This window comes from Sinocyclocheilus rhinocerous, unplaced genomic scaffold (genome assembly GCF_001515625.1).
Source record: "Sinocyclocheilus rhinocerous isolate Xijiao unplaced genomic scaffold, SAMN03320098_v1.1 scaffold1809, whole genome shotgun sequence".
In the NCBI taxonomy this organism is placed as follows: domain Eukaryota; kingdom Metazoa; phylum Chordata; class Actinopteri; order Cypriniformes; family Cyprinidae; genus Sinocyclocheilus; species Sinocyclocheilus rhinocerous.
In genome coordinates, this window is record NW_015663347.1 from 72,899 (window position 1) to 81,014 (window position 8,116).

The window sequence follows — 8,116 nt, forward strand, 5'->3', positions numbered from 1 at the left end:
GTCTTGCGGGCAACTGCTTCCCTCGCTGAAGTTACTAAATAACAAAACGTGACTAACAAAGAAAACAAATCCACTACCTGCTACTGAAAATAGACAAAGTAAAAAATGAACGTAAGAATGAACTAACCACAAAAAGTTAGCAAAGTTGGGCTACAAAAGAAAAATAAGAAAAATAAAGAGTAGAGAGGCGATGAGCAATCTCGCAGTGAAGCGAGAGACCCAGCGAACAAAAGCAGAGAGAGATCCGCCATTGACGCCACCGAGGTTTAAATAGTGGAAATCCCTGATGACGTCACTCCACTTTCCAGGATCCGGAAGAATTCCCCCGCTCACAACCCCACCTAAAGGCTAAGAAAAAAAAACATCACACCCGGAACAACTGCTCTACGAACAGACCCATGTAACAACGTCTTTAATTGATTTTTCCGTACATTTCTGCCATATGTACATTAACTGACAGTCACCACTAATAAGCTACCACTAAATATTGTAGAAACTTAATTTGCTGTAAAGTTGCTTTGCAACGATTTGTATTGTGAAAAGTACTATACAAATAAACTTGAATTGAATTGAATGCCAGCAAAGAGCGCTGCATTTATAATCTCTAAAAGACATCGCAGGTCTCTAATCTATTGGCACTTGACTCGACAGCGCGTGTGTTGCATCCTTTTTATAATCTCTAGATTATAAAACACTGCATTCTGTCAGCAATGAATCGTGGCAGTAACGTATAGAGACTTCGCCTTGTAACTATACTCCAATTACTATTTTGAAAATTATAACGCGTTAAATTACTCCGTTACTAAAAAAGTAATCAAATTACAGTAATGCGTTGCTAAGTAATGTGTTACTGCTCAACACTGCTTAAAGGTAATTTACCAGTAAAGTCTCTATCTGTCAAAGGAGCTAATAAAAAGACAGCCAGGGCATCAAAGGTTAGTTGGATGGTGGTCAGATGGTCTCCTTGTTTCTAAATATACATTCTTGACTATGCTATGATTCAAAATTAGTGAGACTATCACGGTAATAACCACGCATACTTCTCCAGCATATTCAAGCGTTCATCTTTCCTCAGAGTCTCGCCATTATCTCCGCTTCCTCTCCAGACAGTGACCATCCAAGCTTTCTCTCTTTCTCTCTCACTTCATTTTTCTGTTCCCATTTTTCTTGGCAGATGACAGGAGACTTTGACATCTGCTGATGATCTAATGCAGCCGCTCAGGTCCAAATTCAGCAGAATAAAAGCAAAAGTGCTCACGCCGAATGTCTTTTCTCCTCATTCATTTCAAGACAGACAGCCTGCCTGGCCATTAAAACCTCACTTCAGTCATTTTCATTGCTCTCTAAATATTGCTGATGATGTGAGTTGGATGTGGGATCCAGAAATGCATTTTCCACTGGGTCAAGAGATCTAAGGGAAAAAAAACACACGTTTATGTGCGGTACACTGCCTTTGATGCAGTATTATCCAGCACAAATGAAGCATCTCAGTTTAGATGTTCATATACCAGCCGTGTTAAAGAGAAAATTGGATGCATTGCTAAATGGTGTGTGTGTACCCTTAATACTTGTTCTTGCTCACCTCCCACAACAAAGAGCAGCATTGTGTATCCTGTAGTCCCCCCACCCCATCCCCTCCGGCTGGTCTCAGTGCAGTTCAACTGAGAGCACTCCGTTGGGACCACACTTGTTTGCTTTTCTGGGATCAGTTAAAATCATGCATGTAATAAGGAGAAAATGGCTTTTAAGCCTGCCTGTAGGAAACAGTGCCTGATGAACTATTATCCCTTATTAAAGACAGAGCCCAGAGTTGGAGGAGAGACAGGAGGACACTGCTGCCCACGGATGGAGGGTCTTACTGCCCTGCTGATCTCTGATTATTCTGACTGCTATTTATTTTTGTCCGTCTATGCTAAATAATCTCGCCAGGAGAGCAAGTTACTACTGCAGTCCAGGGATGTGCATCATTTAGAACTCAAAGGTGCTGTATGTAATGTTTTGACTGTACTAAAGCATTTTTTTATATATTTGCAGATATTTAGAAAACATGTTAAGTTTGCAAACAAAGCTACAGCCAGTTATTTTACTTTGAAATGTGCTTTCCGTGTCGGAATGTCTGTTTTTGTCCATGTGATTCCGCCCACTGCCAGTTTACCCAATAATATTTCGCTATCCGGGTTGCCAGTTGGTGAAAAACACAGTGTATTGCAGCCATGGAAGTCAGAAAATGAACTGGGTCAGAAATGGCAGATTCTACACGACTTAAAAAGCCTCAGTGTCCATCTAAAAATCTTTAGACCAGAGGAATATTAAAATGCGGATAAATCAACTCATCAGCTTAAGTGTAAGGCTCATTGTCTTCCATTGTCAATTGCGCTTGTTCCAGTTGCATGTCCTCAATCTGGCAATCAAATCTGGGAAGGATGGGTGGGAGAAACGGCTCTCTCCAATATTTTGAATTTGGACTGCAGTACCCAGTTCAAAAGCTAGCTGTCAGTATTACATACTGCACCTTCAACTAAATACCAATTACTAAATATAAAATGAAGAAGCAAGCAAGATGCAGAATTGTAATTTGAATTAGGATTAAAGTTTTTCATTAAAAAATGAAAATTCTCATTATTCACTGGCCTTAAAGTCCCTATGAAATCAAAAATGACGTTTTTAAAAAAAAAATTTTTAGTATGAATATTTTAGCATTAAGATTATCTATAAGCTAGTGTGCTCCAAAATAATGACAAACTTAGCATTTAGAAGATATCCACCTTATTTTTCAATGTGGAAATAAGCTGTTTTCTGTGAATGTGCGAGACTTCCGATTCATTAGGGAAATTCCGCTGTAGGGAAATAAGAAGTATAACAAAGTGCAGTAAATGGTAAAACAATTTGCAAACCAGTGTGTTCATAATTAAGATAATAGATTAAAATAATATGGTAAGAGGCACCAGTTTGCAATATCAAGAAGCAAAAGGAGCTGTTTTGTACAGCTAAAAATAGCTGGAAGCAAATGACAAGGGAAGCCAGACCCATTCAATTTACAAATGGCCGCACCCGCTCTTACAAGAAAAATAAGGTGGATAATCATTCAAAACTTGCAGTCACTAACTTCTGCCAATATGGATAAATGATTTTGATGAGATCACCCTGCACTTCAGCTTCTTGTCAAACTTTCTGTCCAATCAAATGCTCTCTAGAATCCGAAGCGTCCTGCCCCCTACACTATAAATATACCAGGGGTGTCAAACTCAATTCCTGTTTTTTTTTTCCAACACACGTACCATGTAGTTCTCAAATGGGGGTTATGCGCAACAGACTTCCGTATTCTGTTAACCTGGTCTCGCCGCTTCTGGTTCAAGCATTTTTCATATGCTTTGTTAAATACGAAGCAGTTTTACTCAAGATGCCTTCAAAGTAGATTCCAAAGATTATCATAAATCACATATACATATGCACATATTTATATAAAAAATTGGAATAAAACGTCAACAATAAAAATGGCTAGCTAGTTTAACTGATTATCTTAAAAGTCCATAGATATCGCTATTATTTACTACGGCTGTTAGCGTGTTCTCCGACAAGTGTAAGCGATGATACCTGTTTTTTGGGTTTGGTCAGGTGACGTTCGACATATAACCTATAAGCCTGACTTGATAAGTTGGATCAGGTGTGTTTAATTAGGGTTGAATCTAAACTCTGCAGGGCTCCGGCCCTCCAGGGATTGAGTTTGACACCCCTGAAATAGATGCTGAAGCTGCAGCTGGAATCGGTCACTTGTTCACAGAGCTAATGTATTCTGTAAGCTGAATGGCATGTAGTGCACTATATAGGGGATAGGAAACAATTCAGACAGCGTAAATATGCTTCCCATTGGCGCAAACGAAGTCTGGTTTTGCGTTGTGTAAAGCGTACCACCGCAGGGCGCACACAGTCAGCTCCGGTCCACAGACATGATAGCATGGAGAGGATCATATGTGTGAGTCGGCACAGACTACAAAACATACACAGAATGCTATATTTTATAGTGATTTGGATCAGATTAGGAGGATAAACAGTTAGACAAACAGCACTAACAAGTAGAATAGATAATACTGGTACCATGCACCAATATAAATGACACAATTTTCAAACTACACATCATCAGCATCATTATAATCACTGTTTTGCTTTAGTAACAGTTTCATATTGAATCTAACGGGGTAATCTATTATACTGTGGCTGTCATAAGCTGTCATAAGCTGTCAAATGCATCTTTACCGAGCTCAATGGCTCTGGCCCAAGCTGTGATATAAACAAAACGATACTGGCTATTTAAAAAAAGGGGGCAGGGGTGCTCGATATGTCCCACCCCGTCTTCCTCTTTCAGTTGAAATTACGTCAACACATAGAATAATGCTGTGCGTTTCAAGGCACTTCAGTGGCTCTTTAATGTTGTTTCAAATTGTTTTAATACAATGGCAATTAATAAGGAGTTCAAAAGTTCTGCATGTAAAATCACCATCAGAATATCATAAAAGTAGTCTATATGCATCGAGCTCTGTTTACCAAGTCTTCTGAAGCCACCAAATAGCTTAGAGAAGTATGGACTAAAATTTAAGCAGAGCATCCACACAAGCTTTAATTGCCATATTTTAAAAGAGAAGCAGCTTTTCTGTTTTGTTTTTTTTTTAACAAATCACACTTGTGAATCTTTGCAATGAATCAGTTGATATCGTCCACAAAATCAGTCTAACTGAATCCTGGTCCTTATACAAAGAGGACATAGGCCTACGACTGACATGCACTGAGATAAAGATCGGCTCAGCAGCAGGACACTGTATCAGCTGAGTGTTTGATTGACAGCCTAATAATGCCTCTTTTGATAAGGCATTATACTACGAATGCTTGTAATACTTCCCTCTGGGTAATATCTTCTGACCCCAATTCGACAGAATTTTCAATAAAGATATCTCAAGAGTTGAAACAAAAAGCTATTTTTAGATGAAAAGCTTACACTTATTACACTTCATCTATTTGTGTCTGTAGATTGCATTACAATACATATCTAGCTCCGTATCTCTCCATTCAAATTCTTCCTTCCCACTCTCCCGGAAGTCTGCCATCATTTGCCCAATGAAGAGCAAGAAATTACCGTAATAAATGACCGAAGAGTGCATGTTCTCTACTGTCAGGAGCAATTTGAACTATTTTGATAGTGAAAATGGTTGAAGAGTTACGGTAACATGAATACAGCTTGGTTTGATGTGTCGGCACCGACACAGCCGGTTTAAAAGGGCTAAATGTACTTTTCTTTTTTTTTTTCTTTTTTAAATGTGACTTTTCTCCTGCACTGAGGCAGAAATAAAACAAAATAAAACTTTGAACCTGCCTTTATCCAGTGATGACATTTCTGTTCTGGAAATGTATGCAAATTAGTGCATAACTAATTAGATAATGTCTCATTTGCATTTTTACACATAACACATAAGCAAACTTGTAATACCAAAAATGTGTCTTCTACTGTACATTACCCAAAATGTGCAGTACACAATACACACCGCAAGGAATGATGCATCCCACAATGCAATAATTTGATAAAAAAAATAATAATAATAAAATGCAAAATAGCAGACATGAGCTATTGTTACATAACTGAAAAACAGTTAGGTCTGCATCGTCAATATTTTCAGTTAGTTATTCCCTAACACTGCCTTGTGCATGTGTGACAGGTCTGAGATAAGACTGCTCAGCCCTGCTGCTCATTAGAGTTTAATAAAGAGCAGAGGTCAGCCTGGGGGAGTGAACACATCATCAGAAAGCGCCCCAGTGCTTCTGCTGTCACAATGAGGCCTTTTTTCTCTTTATTAACCACTACGCTGAACCCTCACACACACTCACACACACAATTTTGTTGAATTGGCTGAGCAGCTTCGTAGGGTTCCACAATCTGATGTTATTAAGAGTGTGTGTGTGTACGTGAAACATTAGGATCAGCCAGGGGAGACAATACAGAAGGATGCTTTGGTGGAAATGATTTATCCAAATATGCAGAGCTGAACTTGGCTTCCAACACCATACATCTTTATTTGATTAAAACAGGAGAAAAACATAATCTGAGCACAATTTTATGAATATATACATACTCCATTATTCCCCATAATTCAACCTCTTGCTTCTAGCAGGGACTCCATTTGGTTACACTTTATTTCGATAGTCCACTTTAGACATTCTACTAACTATAAGTAACTTTGTAACTACATGTCAACTAATTCTCATTAATTTGTAACTACATGTCTACTAACTCTCAGAGTAGACTTAGGGTAGGTTTAGGGTTAGTAGAATGTTGACAAAGAAAGTGTTAGAAGAGATTAAGCAGACAGTCTACTAATACTCTAGTAACTGTTAGTTGACATGTAGTTGCAAAGTTACTTACTGTTAATAGAATGTCTAAAGTGGACTATCGAAATAAAGTGTTACCCTCCATTTTTAGCTTTATGAGTCATTGAGGTCAAAGGTGCAAAGCCAAAGATCAAGAGTGACCATGTTGTTTCCTGCCCAAGTAAAACTAGACCGAAGCACGCACAACAGGTTTAGGTCTTTTCTCCACCATGGAAAGATAAGCTCTGTCAGATTTATTGCTGTTCATTTTTACCTTCAACCGAGGCTAAACATTCAGCTGTAGAGTGCTATCTCTCATTTGGTTTCTCTTGAGGGTAGTTTTCAGTGCCTGCGCTCATCATTTCAGTCTACAATCTATTGCTAGTCTCATCTCTGCTCCTCTGCGTCTCCTTCCAGTCTCGTTTGACTGCACACGGAATTTTGGAATGGAGACAAAGAATATAATCTGAGGCCCAAAGGTGGCCCCCCTTCCACGGCCCCTTCTGGCAATTGAGAGGATATATTCTCGAAGCAGGAGTGTAATTCAGAATGTAACAAATCTCTTGGAAGGCACTCAAGTGCAACAGTGAGGTCTCCTTCACTTTCAGTTCAAGATAAGGAGACTGGAAGCTAAAACACACTTCTTTCCATGTTTTTTTTCTAATATATTAGGACTGATGTCTTCTTCTGTTATTCTCCCTTTTCGTACAAGCCTTATCCCAGTCAGTCTTGCAGAAAGTGTTGGGCTTTCTACCAGAGATGATATTACTTTTAAGCAAAGGTCCTTAGCTTTCAAGGTGATTTTCAGGGGATGTATGAAGTCAGTTCTCCTCAAGTTTATACAGGTGTCCTGTGTAGCAGAGTAACAGCATGTGTAGATCATCACAATATCTAGAAACTTATACTTTTTTTATTTTGAAACAAACATTACTGATTTGGTATAGACTCCAGCATTCCTTTGAACCTATAGAGTTTGGAGAATGGATAGATGATTTATCAGTTAAAACCTAACTTTTTTTTAAATGTTTTGTTTAAAAATTTCGGTTACACTTTACTTGAAGGGGTGTGCATAAGACTGACATGACACCTTCATAATCATGACATGACACCTACATAATCGTGACATGACACATGTCATGAATATGAAGGTTTTTTATGCATGTTTATGACAACTGTCATTAAGTGTCATTCGCTCAGTTATGTAATTTTTAATGCAAAGATGACATTGTCTGAGATGTCTGTTATGGGCTATGGTTAGGGGTAGGGTTAGGTTAGGGTTAGGTCAAATAATGTCATATTTGCATTAAAAATGACATAACTGAGCCAATGACACTTAATGACAGTTGTCATAAACATGCATAAAACCTCCTTCATATCCATGACATATGTCATGTCATGATTATTAAGGTGTCATGTCAGTCTTATGCACATCCCTTCAAGTAAAGTGTTACCAAAATTTCTTATGGGGGTTAACAATAAATGTTACTTGCTTTGATATTGTTATCTTTATTTCAGTATTTGTCTAAGGGTAAATCTCAGGAAATCGGTGAAGCTGTCCAAGTCACATTTCCCATCAAAATCAAAAGGAAAAAAAAAACATAACCATTAATAGTTTAAGCATTGCAACATTATTTTCACGAAAATTAAGCATTACTATCATGATAGCATTCTGTACTGCCTTTTTTAAATTAAATAAAAAATATAAATAATGGGAATCACAAACAAACTCACAAAAAAAAAAAAAACTTGAGGGAAAGAGAGA